Source organism: Ziziphus jujuba, chromosome 5 (assembly GCF_031755915.1).
Source record: "Ziziphus jujuba cultivar Dongzao chromosome 5, ASM3175591v1".
Classification (NCBI taxonomy): Eukaryota; Viridiplantae; Streptophyta; class Magnoliopsida; order Rosales; family Rhamnaceae; genus Ziziphus; species Ziziphus jujuba.
The window spans coordinates 27,531,733-27,545,795 of NC_083383.1; positions in this window are offsets into that span (position 1 = coordinate 27,531,733).

The following is a 14,063-nucleotide window of genomic DNA, read 5'->3' on the forward strand; positions in this document are numbered from 1 at the left end:
TTTTTATTTTTTATAAAAAAATTCAAAAATACTATTGATGTTTAGTAAATTATTTTACCAAATTACATTTAGTGATAGCTTTTTTTTTTAACCTTTTAATAGTTTTTTAAGTATTTACTGATATAAATAAAACGAAGTGGATTGAATTCAATAACGGTAATAAGTTGTATTTATTTATAAAATATATATGTAGTTGCTATACATTTTGTATAAGATGGATTCAGTATAATCTCACAATCACAATGACAAGACTTGCCTCGGGAACCCTCCAAGGATTTTCGGGGTAGTCCCGCCTAGTGAAGTCCCACTGGACAATCCTTAGATGATATCCAATGCAACCTCACTTAAAACGTTGACAACCGAACACAAGCATTAATAATAATACCTTGATACATAAATATAAACCACAACAGTATAAAATTCCACAACTGGCCTATTATACTAGAGGCCATAACTACACATATATATAGTAGGATCTCTACTGAGTCCAATATCTATATCTAAGCATTCTAAGAGTAGTTGCAAAGTTTAGAAGTACAAGTAAATAACAATTAAGTTCAGAAAGATAATGATAAATAAAGAAAGGATAAATAATGCTGCTGTCGTTGAAGGAACAAAGTGACAGGCTATGTGCGACGTAGACTGCTACTAACTACCTGAACCTAGAGGACCAAATTTAAAACAATAAAATGTGAGATAAAAAAATCTCAGTTAGTGGCATAGTATAATAGCAAAAATAATTATTTATTTATTTCCGTAAAACTTTCTTTCAAGACATCTCATTCCACTCGTTTTGAAAAGTTCCTCGCTTAAAAATCATTTCGTAAAATCCAAACTTATACTGCAATTTAATATCATAAAACCGATACTCAAAAGTATAAAGTGAAAATTTATTGTAATATTATAAAATGTCTTAATCAAGATATGAATATTGAGCATAAAATATTAAAAATGCAGTTCCACAAACTATAAACCGTGAAATACACCCACCTCAAGATCCTTAATATACAAAATGCATCGTGGAAATAGTAAATTGTCGAGACATACCCCACCTCACTGTCCATGGTGATAAATAACCTGTGGGATGAACCCAACCGTACGGTACAATGGCAATAATAAACCTGTGGGATAAACTTAACATCACGGTCCGTGGTAATAAATAAACTATGGGATAAACCCAACCTCACAGTACCGTGGCAATAAATAAACCTGTAGGATAAATCCAATCTCACGGCTCATAGCAATAAATAATCTGTGAGATGAACCCAACCTCACAGCACCATGGCAAACCCAGCGTGCTGTAATGTAATATTGAACCAAACTCTGGTACTATATGGTACATAAATTAAAATTAACTAATACAGTATCCTTAAAACAATCTTGTAAGATTATATATAGCTTTCCAAATAATACTGTATTATATTTCATAATTAATATTCAAATTCAACCGCTTATTTAAATATTTCAAAATTTTTAAATCATCATTTCATGCTAAAACCAGAAATACCACAGTACAATATATTCACCATAACCCAATTTTAAGCACATAAAAGTATAAAATATTTGAACATGTTTAAAATCATATAATTTTCAATCTGCTTTCACAAATTAATTATTTTCCAAAATGATTTAATACCTCAATTCAAATAACAGGATATTTAGATATCACAAGTTCATTTATGAACTCATTAAAATTGAAAATCGTTTAACATATTGTCAAACGTCACATAAAATGATAATACATATAAGTAAAATCAAATATTATACATGCATAAACCAAATATTTCAAGCAAATGGTATATACGTAAAACATTCGAAACACATATATACTATATTATATACCCAAAACATTTTGAAATGATATAACCACTTATAGTACTGCAGATGCTCACTCCTACCCCCCTGTAGGATCACTTCCAAGCTTAACTCGAATGCCTATAATATAATAAAATATTTTTCAGACTCCAATAACTAAACCAAAGACATTGGTGTGTACCAAATGTCTTAAAATAATTTATACCACTACAAAATTACAAAAATTGGATACCGAACGGTCCAATTATACAGTGTATCATTAGAACCCAATACCCAAAATTGAGACTTTTCACCCGAAGGCTAATTTTTCAAAATTGAACCTTCTAATAGATCCTAATAATATCTAATTTCACTAATTCAACTCCAATTTTAATCAATTTGACTAATTTTGTCCAAACACAATCCCAATTTATCTAGTATTTAACTAATTAATCCAAATATGAAAAAATTATCAAACGACATCCAAAATTCACAAACTTTATATATACAAAAAGCCCACAAGATAAAAAACACAATGGTGTGCTCCCCTTGGTCCAAAAGTTCTTCCGGTGGCTGAAAAACTTGATTGAAGTCTCGGCTGAACTTCCTGTTGTCGTATCTCTTAAACAGTGAAGAATCTGGGCAAAAGATGCATGGAAATGTGTTCAAAGGGTCAAAAAATGATAGAATAGGTGTATGGGTTGGCCTAGAATTGTCTAAAAACATGAAAAGTCGATGGCCCATCTCGTCGGCCGCCTTGACCTTCGCGGGCCCGATCTAGGCATGTCCAATCGCCGTTCATTGTGAAATTTCACAGCCAAGCTCGCAGCCATGTGGGCTTCCTCCTAGACTAGTGCGTGTAGATGGTAGATGGCAGGAATGGGAAAAAATGGCGGTGACCTGGTTCGATGGTAAACAAGTTCAAAACGACCCGATTCGGACTCACAGGTCTAGGGAGGAATTTCTCGGGGTTTGGGGGACAAAACAGATATTTTGGAATTTTTCTCCTATTTGACACACTTCCCAAGGCTTATATAGAGTCTTGAGTCACTAGCAGATGAAAATTTGATACTGGTTTGGACACTGATATAAAACTGATATTTGAAATTTTATAGAACCATAACTTTTTATCCGTAATTCAGAATTTGGCATGCCACCAGTCTACGAACTCATATCGACGAGCTATACACAATGGTATGTCAGTCAAACCAAAAAATTTAACCATATAAAAAGTCAACTTTGGACCTACATACTGTTCACTTGGTCAAACCCGGTTAAACTTGTACAACAAGGATATTTTGGTACAGGGTTGTTACATACAAGTTAATAATTGATTATATAAGAATGAAAAATAATAACAGAAAATAATAACATGGAAATACAATATTATGAAGAATTGATATTGATAGCATTTAAACTAATAACATGAAGCAAATAAAAAAAATGATGGAATATATTATACTAAATATCAAGGACAAATATATTTAATACAAGATTCTTATGGTTGACATATTAATAATTACATGAAAAAATATTAAGGAGATATATCTTTTAATAATTATTTTTCACATTTCACATGTCAAAATGAAAACGAAAAATATACTAATAATTTTCAATTATCTATGAGTTTTATGAGTATTAAGATGATATTTATGAAGTATAATGTAATTGTACTAATTGTTTTATCTTAATTGATGAACAATTTATCAAATATATATATATATATATATTGAATATTTTTATCAATAATAGTTTATTTATGATAGTTGTCGTTTATTATAAATTAAATTGATTAAGAGAAATATAATATCTATTCAATATTTTTGCACTTTTTTATAATCAATTTGATAATTGATTGTTTAAATAAGCTAATGCTATATTTTCAACAAAAAATTTCAGTTTTTAAAATAAATTTCCATAATTCTTTGTGAATTTTTTTTTATATTCGATACCTTTCGATATTTTTGTGGATTTGTCCATATTTTGAACCTTCGTGATTTCCACTGATAACAAAATTTTGAACCTCGATCCATACCCATACCGAAGGACGATAAATTTTCTAAAATCATTCCAAAATAGTAACATTGAAAAAAGGTAAAAATGTTTTAGGTAAATCATCCTCAATCATCAATGTAAGACTTCCATAAAATTTGGAATTGCACCATTCTTCTGGCAGAGGTGGAAGAGGAAAGAGTGGCACAAATACCCATTATATATATATATATATATATTTTTTTTTTTTTAAGCTAGTAAAACACTTATAGAATGGGAAAAATATAATTTCCTTGAAACCATTGTAATGTCCAATTTGGCCATTTAACTGACTTGCAATATAGTTATAAAACAATGCAACTTAAGTAGAAGAAAAAGGGTATATCTGTATTTTCAAGGGGGCCCAAAAATTGAAACAATTGATTATAAAAATACCCTTTTTCTTCGACCATGTTCTTTTTGGTAATGTTTTCTTAGAGGTTATTAGAACCTATTAGAATATTCAATTTTATAAAATTAGCCTTAATGTGAAAAATTCCAATTTTGTATACAAAGTCCAAAGGGTTCATAGTATAATTTGACCCTTCGGTGTCCAAGTTATGTAATTTCAGAATTATATAATATATTTTAGGACATTTGATATGTACCAATTTCATTGATTTAATTTTTGTAGCATATTAAATATATTGTTATATTATAGGCACCAGTACGGCACATAGAAGTGATCTTATAGAGAAGTAGGAGTGATCAGTTGAGGGTATTTTTGAGAAGATTTATTTTTTGAACAAATCTTGGGCATATTAGTATAATAAATTATAAAGTTTGAATATATTATATATGATTTGAAAATTAAATGTCTATGCATTTATTGTTGAGTTGAACATGACACCATGTCATCCATCTACCAATGACATGAATTTTGACTTTTTGTATATTTAAATTTTTTGTTTGACCAATATACCATTACGTAAAGTATGTGGCTATGAGTTTATAAACTAACAATACACATAATTTTGAGTTACTGCTAAACATTTATGGATATGCAAAGTTTGGTTATCAATACTTTACTAATGTTCCAAACTTGTATCCATTTTTGTCATTTAGTGGACCTAAAAGTCTATAAATACCTTGAAAAGCTGAAAAAACCCCTGAAACATGTGGAATATGCAACCCACCTGCCTTAATCGGGCCAACTTCCACCTATCACCACATCCAGAAGGATATTTTCCAAATTCATCAATTTTTCAACCACCACAAGCCACACGCACAATATCATGATAAAGCCCAAGCAATTTTTGATCAAACTATTGAATTTCATTGCAATCAACTTGCAACATGCCTAAATCGGGCCAATGAAGTTTGCTATATCACTCTGGTCGAGTCATTAGAAATTCAACCATTTCAGGCCAACACAAACAATTCCCCTCTATTTTGGACCCTCTGAATCTATCACAACCTTCCTTTTGGCTAAATTCCTTACGATTTGAAAGATCTAATAATATCAACTTTGGCTAAATTTTTCAACGTGTTTTCTTGTCATTGGGAATGTTGTTTGACCAAGGTCATTATATCAATGTATTAGCAATCTAATAGGCTAACCATTGGTGTATATATATATGGTTTGCCAATTTTGGTTACCATTTGAGTAAATACCCATTTTTGAATTCATAAATTTAATATTGAATAAAATTTGAGCAAATTGATATTGGTAATATATTCCTATATGTTATGGAACTAATAAAAATTTGAATTTCATAAAATTGGCCTTAGACTGTAAAACTCTAATTTTGAATAAAAGATCTTAAGGGTTAGTGATTTAATTAGACCCTTTGGTATCCAATTATGTAAGTTTAGAGTTGTAAAAATTAGTTTAGGACATATGGTATGGACCAATATCCATGATTTAATTTTGGAGCCAAAGAAATATTTTATTATATTGTAGCAACTTATACTACTCTTAGATGCAACCCTGTGGAGGAGCAAGTGATCATGGACGGTAGCTATGAGAGCAAATTAATTTTAAATATATTTTGGACATTATGGAAACATTGATTTTATGATTTTGAGCCCACTAATGAATTTGACTAATTATGATTTTATATATATATGCATATAGCTGTAGGAATATATATATCTATATATATATATATTTATATTATCATTTCATGTAATTTTTTGCAAGATTTTAAATGTTTTTTAAACTTATATCTATTCATGGTGAACTTGTGAACCTTGATATTTAAATGCCCTGATATCTGAATTGATGTTTTATCCAATCCTTATTATTAAACTTTATGACATGAAGAATGTTGGTTTACATGAAATAGATAAAGAAATTGAAATTTAGAATTGTGGAATATGTATATATATATATATATATATATGGGGCTAGCTTCTTGGACTAAGGTTTTTAACTAATGTTTTTGAGAAACAATCATAGTCATTAAAATGATGTAATCCAACGGTATATAAGAGATGAAGAACTTAAAATTAGTTATAAATTTAAATTTTTAACTTACATTTTTTATCCACTATTGAATTAGACTATTTCAACTAGACTATTTCAATGGCCATAATTATTTATCAAAAACATTAGTTAGAAACCTGTACACAAGGAACCTTGCACTCTATATATATATGTATGGATTAAATGAAAAAATGGTGATATTTGGTATTATGAGATTGATGAATCATTCAATACCAATAAATACAATTAATATGGATTATGGCTAGTATACATATGTTGTCATTCTGTAATGAGGAGTGTGATGTTGAAATTCGCTACAATGACTTGGGACACCAAGGGTCATGCTAAGTTTTCCTTTTCCCCACTATCGTTTGGTGCTTTGGGATACTAAGGGATCGCATGGTAGTACATTGTATATAGTATAGTATATAGGATTATATATTTATGGTTTGCCAATTATGATGTTGATTTATATTTTGATGTATTGATTCCATTTTAATACTTGAATTAATATTGATCTATTCTACAGATATTGTATTTTATTCAACTAGACTTTTGAAGTATAAATGTGGGTTTTGTGAAAAGGTTTTAAATGGAGAACATTTCAAAGAGCAAAATGTAAGGTATTGAAAGAAAGGAATTTTTAAGAGTTTAATGTTTATTTTCCTACATTACTTAATTCACTCACTAAGATATCTTTATCTCACGTATTGTTGTTTTAAATTTATTTTCCTAGGTTTAGGTAGATAGTGAAAAATCTAACTCACGCATCACTTTTTCTGTTTTATGTTCCACAACAGCAACAATATTTTATCTTTCCTTGTATTTCTACTTATTTATCTACAAACATTCATATTGTTTATATAACTTAAAATTACAACTACCCTTAGGATTCTTGTATATAAGTTATGGACTCAATTGTAATCTTACCTATGTATGTATGGCATTGGACCTATAGTATGACTAGGGCGATAGTTTTTTATGTTGATTGTAGTTTGGGGATTTTCGTGCTGTTGTAGATTTATATATATATATATATATATATCGGGAGTGTTATTTTATTTGCATGTGTTTTGGCTTATCCATGGCTTAGGTGAGGTTCTATTAAGTTTTTCATAAAGACTGTTTGATGAGACTTCTTTAGGCAGACCATCCAATATTATTGGAAGGATTCCTATGGCGCGTCTCGTCAGCTTAATATTAGAGCTTTAGATTCTAAGTTCCTTGGAAGTTGGGCATTATTGTACAACTCATACTATGTTTATTTTCCTTGCATGTCCTTTCTTGAAGTTGTTCATGTTTTGTTACTCTTTTATATTATAACAACTCGTACCAAAATACCTTTGTTATAGATTTGACCAAGTGGACTATATGTGCGTCCTAGGTTGACTTTTTCTATGGTCAATATTTTTGGTTTAACTGAGGTACCATTGTGTAGAGCTCATCGATATAAGTTCATAGACTAGTGGCATACCAAATTCCAAGTTACAGATAAAAAGTTATGGTTCTAAAAAATTTTAAGCATCAGTTTTATATCAGTGTCCAAACCAGTCCCAAGTTTTTATCTATTGGTGACCAAGGCTCTATATAAGCCTTAGAAAGAGTGTCAAACATGAAACAAATTCTAAAATACCCATTTCGTCTCCCAAAGCCCGAGAAATTCCTTTCCATACCCATGGGTCCGAACTTGGTCGTTTTGAACCCATTTACCATCCAACCGAGTCATTGCGATTTTTTTTCCATTCCGACCACCAACTACATACAAGAGCCACACCATAGGGAAACCCACACGGAGGCGAGCTCGATTGTGAAATTTCACCGTGAACGGATGGACAACGGGCCAGATTGTGCTAGTAAAGTCCAAGGAGGCCGGCGAGGTGGATCACCGGATTTTCATGTTTTTCAGCCATTCTAGGCCAACCTATACAGCCTTTCCCCCATTTTTAGACCCTCTAAATTCATATCCTTGCTCCTTTTGCCCATATTTTTCACCATTTGAGAGATATGTCAATGGGGAGTTTGGACGAGATTTCCATTAAGTTTTCTAGCCACCGTTGACATTTTTGGGCCAAGATGAGTACACCATTGTGTTTCTTACCTTTTGAGCTTTATGTAGATATAAAGTTTGTGAATTTTGGAAGTCGTTTGATAATATTTCCTTTTTGGGGTCAATTAATTAAATACTGAAATAAATTGGGATTGTATGTAGATAAAATTGGTCAAATTGGACAAAATTGAAGTTGGATTAGTGAAATTAGATATTATTAAGACCCATTAGATGGTTCAATTTCAAAAGATTAACCTTTGGGTGAAAAGTCCCAATTTTGGGTTACCGAGTCTTAAGGGTGCCTAATATAATTGGACCGTTCAGTATCCAATTTATGTAATTTATAGTGGTATAAATCATTTTAAGACATTTGGTTCATACAAGTGTCTTTAGTTTAGTTATTGGAGTGTGAGAAATATTTTATTATATTACAGGCGTTCGAATTGAGCCTGGAAGCGATCCTACAGGGGAACAGGAGTGAGCATCTGCAATATTATGAGTTGTTATATTTTTAAAATGTTTAAGGCATGTAGTATAATATATATGGTTCAGTTATTTTATGTATATATCATTTGATTTAAATGATTACTTTATGCATATATGAATATTAGCATTTACATATATGTGTTATGATTTTATGTGACTTTTGACAATATTTTAAATGGTTTCCAATTCTAACAAGTTCATAAATGGACTTGTGGTATTTAAATGTCTTGGTATTTGAATTGAGGTTTTAAATCATTTTGTAAAATAATTGATTTGAGAAAACAAATTGAAAATTATATGATTTTAAGCATATTAAAGTATTTTACAAATTTTATGTGCTTAAAATTGGTTTATGGTGATATATATTTCACTGTAGTATTTCTGGTTTTATCATGAAAAGATGATTTGAAAATGTTGAAATATTTAAATAAGCGGTTGAAATATTTAAATAAGCAGTTGAGTTTGAATATGAAATTATGATTTATGATACAGTATTATTTTGGAAAAGTATGATCTCATAAGATTATTTTATGGATAGTTTATTGTTTATTTTAATTGATGTACCATATAGTACTATTATTTTGGATCAGTATTATATTATAGCGTGTGGATTTGCCCTGGTACCGTGAGGTTGAGTTGATTCCGACAGTTTATTATTGCCACGTGCCATGACATTGGGTTCATCCCGATGGTTTATTATCGCCATGTGTCGTGAGGTTAAGATCATCCCTACAGTTTATTATTGCCACAGGCCATGAGGTTGGATACATCCCAAGGGTTTACTATTTCCATGATACATTTCACACATTAAGGGTCATTATGTGGGTGTATCCCACGGTTTACGATTTTGGTATATCGTATGATACATTATATATGTTCTGAGAATATTGCCAGTTTTTCAATTTTGTGATTATTACTGCACTTTCATAATTATTTTGTGAAATTGTGTTTATAATAGTTTATGCTCAATATTTATATCTTGAGCAGTGATAACAACTATTATTTGAGACCATAGATAAGACTAGTTTTTTGTCAGGACCTGTCCAAAATTCGTCACCCGAACCCTAGATAAGCCCTGATCCTAGGGAAATCCTATCGGACCCTCCAATGGAAAATGTGGCAGAACCTCCTCTAAGTGTTGGACTTACCACAAATTTTCTGCACTGAAAACACACTTCTATATACATCCCCTTATTCCTCCCACATTTCTACAATATAATTCCACAAATTTGCAGCACTCCAAATGAATAACAGGAATCAGTGCATAATTAATAACTAAATGTCCAATACAGTATACAGAGCATTATACAAATAAATGTGGAATTAATACAATGGCAGATAAAGAAGCAATACAAGATGAAGAGGAAAAAGGGAAGAAATGCTTCTTGGACTTTCGGCAATGAATTGAGACGTCGAGTTCGCCCCGGACGATCAACGTCTCCCAACCTGGACCTAAGGGAACGGAAGTTAAAAATATGAGATGCTAATCATCTCAATGAGTGACCCTATCTACTGTACAATTATAAAGAAACGGTAATTATAGTCCATTTGGTTAATTAAGAATAAATAAGTAAATAATAATTAATTGAAAATAATATTTTCTCTCAAAACCCTCACCATTCACTCCGTTGGAAAAGTTCTCCTTTTTAAAACATTTTCCAAAACCTGCTATTTGTATGCCCCGAAAACCAAGGAAAACAATTAATCAACTAAATATCAATTAAAGCATAATAGATCAAGAATCCAAAATTTATAATGAAAATAAAATAGGAATACAATAAAAATAATCTCGTAACAATTACTAAATGATTAATAAATGCCATAAACAAATAATACAAAAATATTAATGAAACTTACATTAAGATAATTCAGGAAATAACAAAATAATTTAAATAAACCAATTTATTGAATAATTAAGCAAAGGAAAAAAAAATTAAATCAAATTAAAACCTCCATTTGAAATAAATAATAAAAACAACATTAAATATATTCTTAATTTAAATACAATTTCAAAATATTTATTTTGAAATCCATGTTCCAAAAATCACTTGATGCACCCACTATATACCAATGGCGCCAACAGTACCCAGCATCCCAAGGTACCGCCAAACAGGAGGTTAAAGAGAGAAACCGGCATATGGTCGCGTGGCGTCCCACCGCACCGCTGCAAACAGGCATCCCAGCCATGAAGGGGCGGCCTACCCTCATCCGATGGCAACCACAGGACAACCCCATAAATCACCTGCGCGCTACTCACACCCACCTGCGCGCTAATCATATCCATGTGCGCATTAATCACATCCATATACACAGAACACCAATACGTGTATGGTGCATCTAAAAATCATAAAATCAATATTTTTCAAAATCTCAAAATTCCATAAATATCATCGGGTTTATTCCATCCAATTAAATCCATAAATTTTCCACAATTCCTTTACAAATCATCGTCATAAATCCATCACACAATTTCCATCAATTTCAAATGCATCAATTTAAATATCCAAATTTTCCAATGGCATGAGGTAAAGCCATTAATATTTCAATGCATAAATATTTTTTTGAAACATAATAATTTAAATCAATATTTCTTTCTCAAATATTCAAAAACCAATTTGAATCAAAAATATGAATACCATATAAATTCCATATATAATTAATTCATATAATTGTGCACAATAATTGAATAATAACCATAGCAATAATTAAAATAAATCAAAACCATAATTTCTTTAAATTCCCAAATATATTCTTTTGGCACCAAAACACACATTGAAATTATCATAAATTAACAATATAAACTTAGGGAGTAATTTTATTAAATCATCAACACATAAAACATATTTTCTAAATAATCAATTGACACAAATATATAATTAATCACCCAAATTAATTTTGAAGGTGGGTCACTCACCTCGAACGCGCAATTAAACCACGATCCACCATAGGATCGATTCGTCAATCCACATGTGCTCCTAAAATAACAACATTATACATCTCAAATAAATTAATATTTTATTCAGGTAAATAATACCTGGTATCCGGGGGGTTTAACACAAACGTTAACCAAAATTGACGAATAATATACCAAATCGAAGCTTGTGAGGCAGGGATTATGAATCCGGTCTTACTTTCCAGAGATCGGACCGGTGGTGGTTGGAATCTCGCCGGAAAGCTCTCAGTCTTTAGAGCCTCGATTTGGAGGAAAAGGACGCCGGATCTGAGTTCAGGGGATCGGAATTAGTGGGAAGGGGCCAGAGACATGACTGGGTACTCGCCGGAATTGGATTTTCCGGCGACCCGCGGAGACCCACCGGAAACCGTCGCCTCCGGCGGCGCGTCTGATGGCCGATGGCTGAGATTTTCAGGGGTTTTGTAGGTTGAAGGGAGAGGGTCTCAATGGGACTAGCGATGACAAGAATGGAGGCCAGAATGAGGAGATCTCGGCGGTTGAAGAAATCGGCACCGCCTCCGAAAATGGCCTCGAACTGGATGCATCGGCGGCGACCGGCTGTGGGATTCGGTGGGTAGGCCGGAATTCCCACGGGTGAGAGACCAGTCAGGCGCATATGGCTTGGGGTGGTTGGAAAATGGGCAAATCGGCAGTGGCCGGTTGGGTTCTCTTCATTTCTCCTTTCTCTCTCTCTCTCTCTCTCCCTTCGCCCTCTCTCTCTCTCTCTCTCTCTCTCTCCTCCTTGGCTTTTCCCGGTGAAATGGTGAAATAACTCAGCTCGTGGGTGTCACTGTGCACTCACGGGATTGAATGAGGACGCGACACGTGGCATGAACAGTGCGCACGTTTCACATATTTAAAATAATAATAAATTAATACGATGTGAACAAAATTTCGCAGATCCATACTTTTTAATCGCATGTCCAAATCGGACATGCCGCTAGTCTACGAACTCGTATCGACAAGTACTTCACAACCATGCATGAGTCAAAGCTCAACTTTGTATGAATAAAAAGTCAACTCCGGCACCCCTTGAACAGTTTGGACCTTTATTTTTTTTGCTCATAACTTTTAAACCGTAGCTCCGTTTTCAACATGCTACTAGTCTACGAACTCGTACCAACGTGTACTTCGTAACGGTACCTCAGTCAACCTAGAATTTCATCCGAGTCAAAAAGTCAACTTTTGACCCCTTCGCTCAACGGTCAACCTCGGTCAAAGTTGAAAATTTTCCGTTGTACTTTGGGACGGGATGTTACATTTTCGATATACAAGTATTATCTGTGGTAGACTAGTAGGTATCACAATGGATATTATTGGTGGGATGGTGTATGCTTCCATCGTGAACAACTAGGACACTGAAAATGTGAGGGTCTTGCTTTCACTAATCTTGGGCAACAAGGACACTATAAAAAAGCAAAATAATATTGTACATGTATATATATTAAACAATAGGCAAGCAATATTAATTATATATCTTCTTTCTTTTATAAAGGTGTTTCTAGATGTATTTCTGTAAAAAAAAAAAAAGGCATTGTTTATGGCGAAATTTGGAAAATAAGGACTTTTCTATTTTCTTTTTATTTTAAAATGCAACATTTTCAATTCGAGTCATTACCAAGAAGATGATAGCTTTTATTTGTAAAATATATCGTTGGGCATACTAAATATTATGGTCTTGTCATGAGTCCAACGATAGTTAAAAAAATAATGCTAAAAACTCCCAATAATTCATATTGGCGTGTTTCATGATCTACATTTTTATAATTAAAAATAAAAAGAGAAAACTTTATGTGGGTTTGTGAAATGTAAAAGGGAAATTGATTCCCCAATTCAGTTCCTCCGAAATTAGTTTTATGTAAATCTATTTTATCATGTAATATTTGCTTAATAATAAAAATATTAGGATTTAAAAGTAATTAAATTAAGTTTTATATGATAAATTAAGGATAAATTTATATTTTTAAAAAATCTCATAATTAGTTTCATCAAATTCTCAAAATGACACTTTAAACATGGTATAAGTGAGAATAATTTTTCTATAGAAGAATATAATTCCCTCAATCTACATTTTTCTATCTCCAACTAATTATTTATTAATAAATTAAATTTTCACTAAGTTTACTATTTAGCTAGTGGAGCCTTAGAGCATTTTCAATGAGAGCACAGATTGTAAAAATAAACATATTACATAAGTAATATGAATAATGTTTTAAATAAATTACTCTCCAATAAGAATGTTTACAATAAATGTCAAACATCATAGGCATATTTAAAGTGAATGTCTACTCTAGAGTTTCTATTAAACATACTAAAGTTTTTCA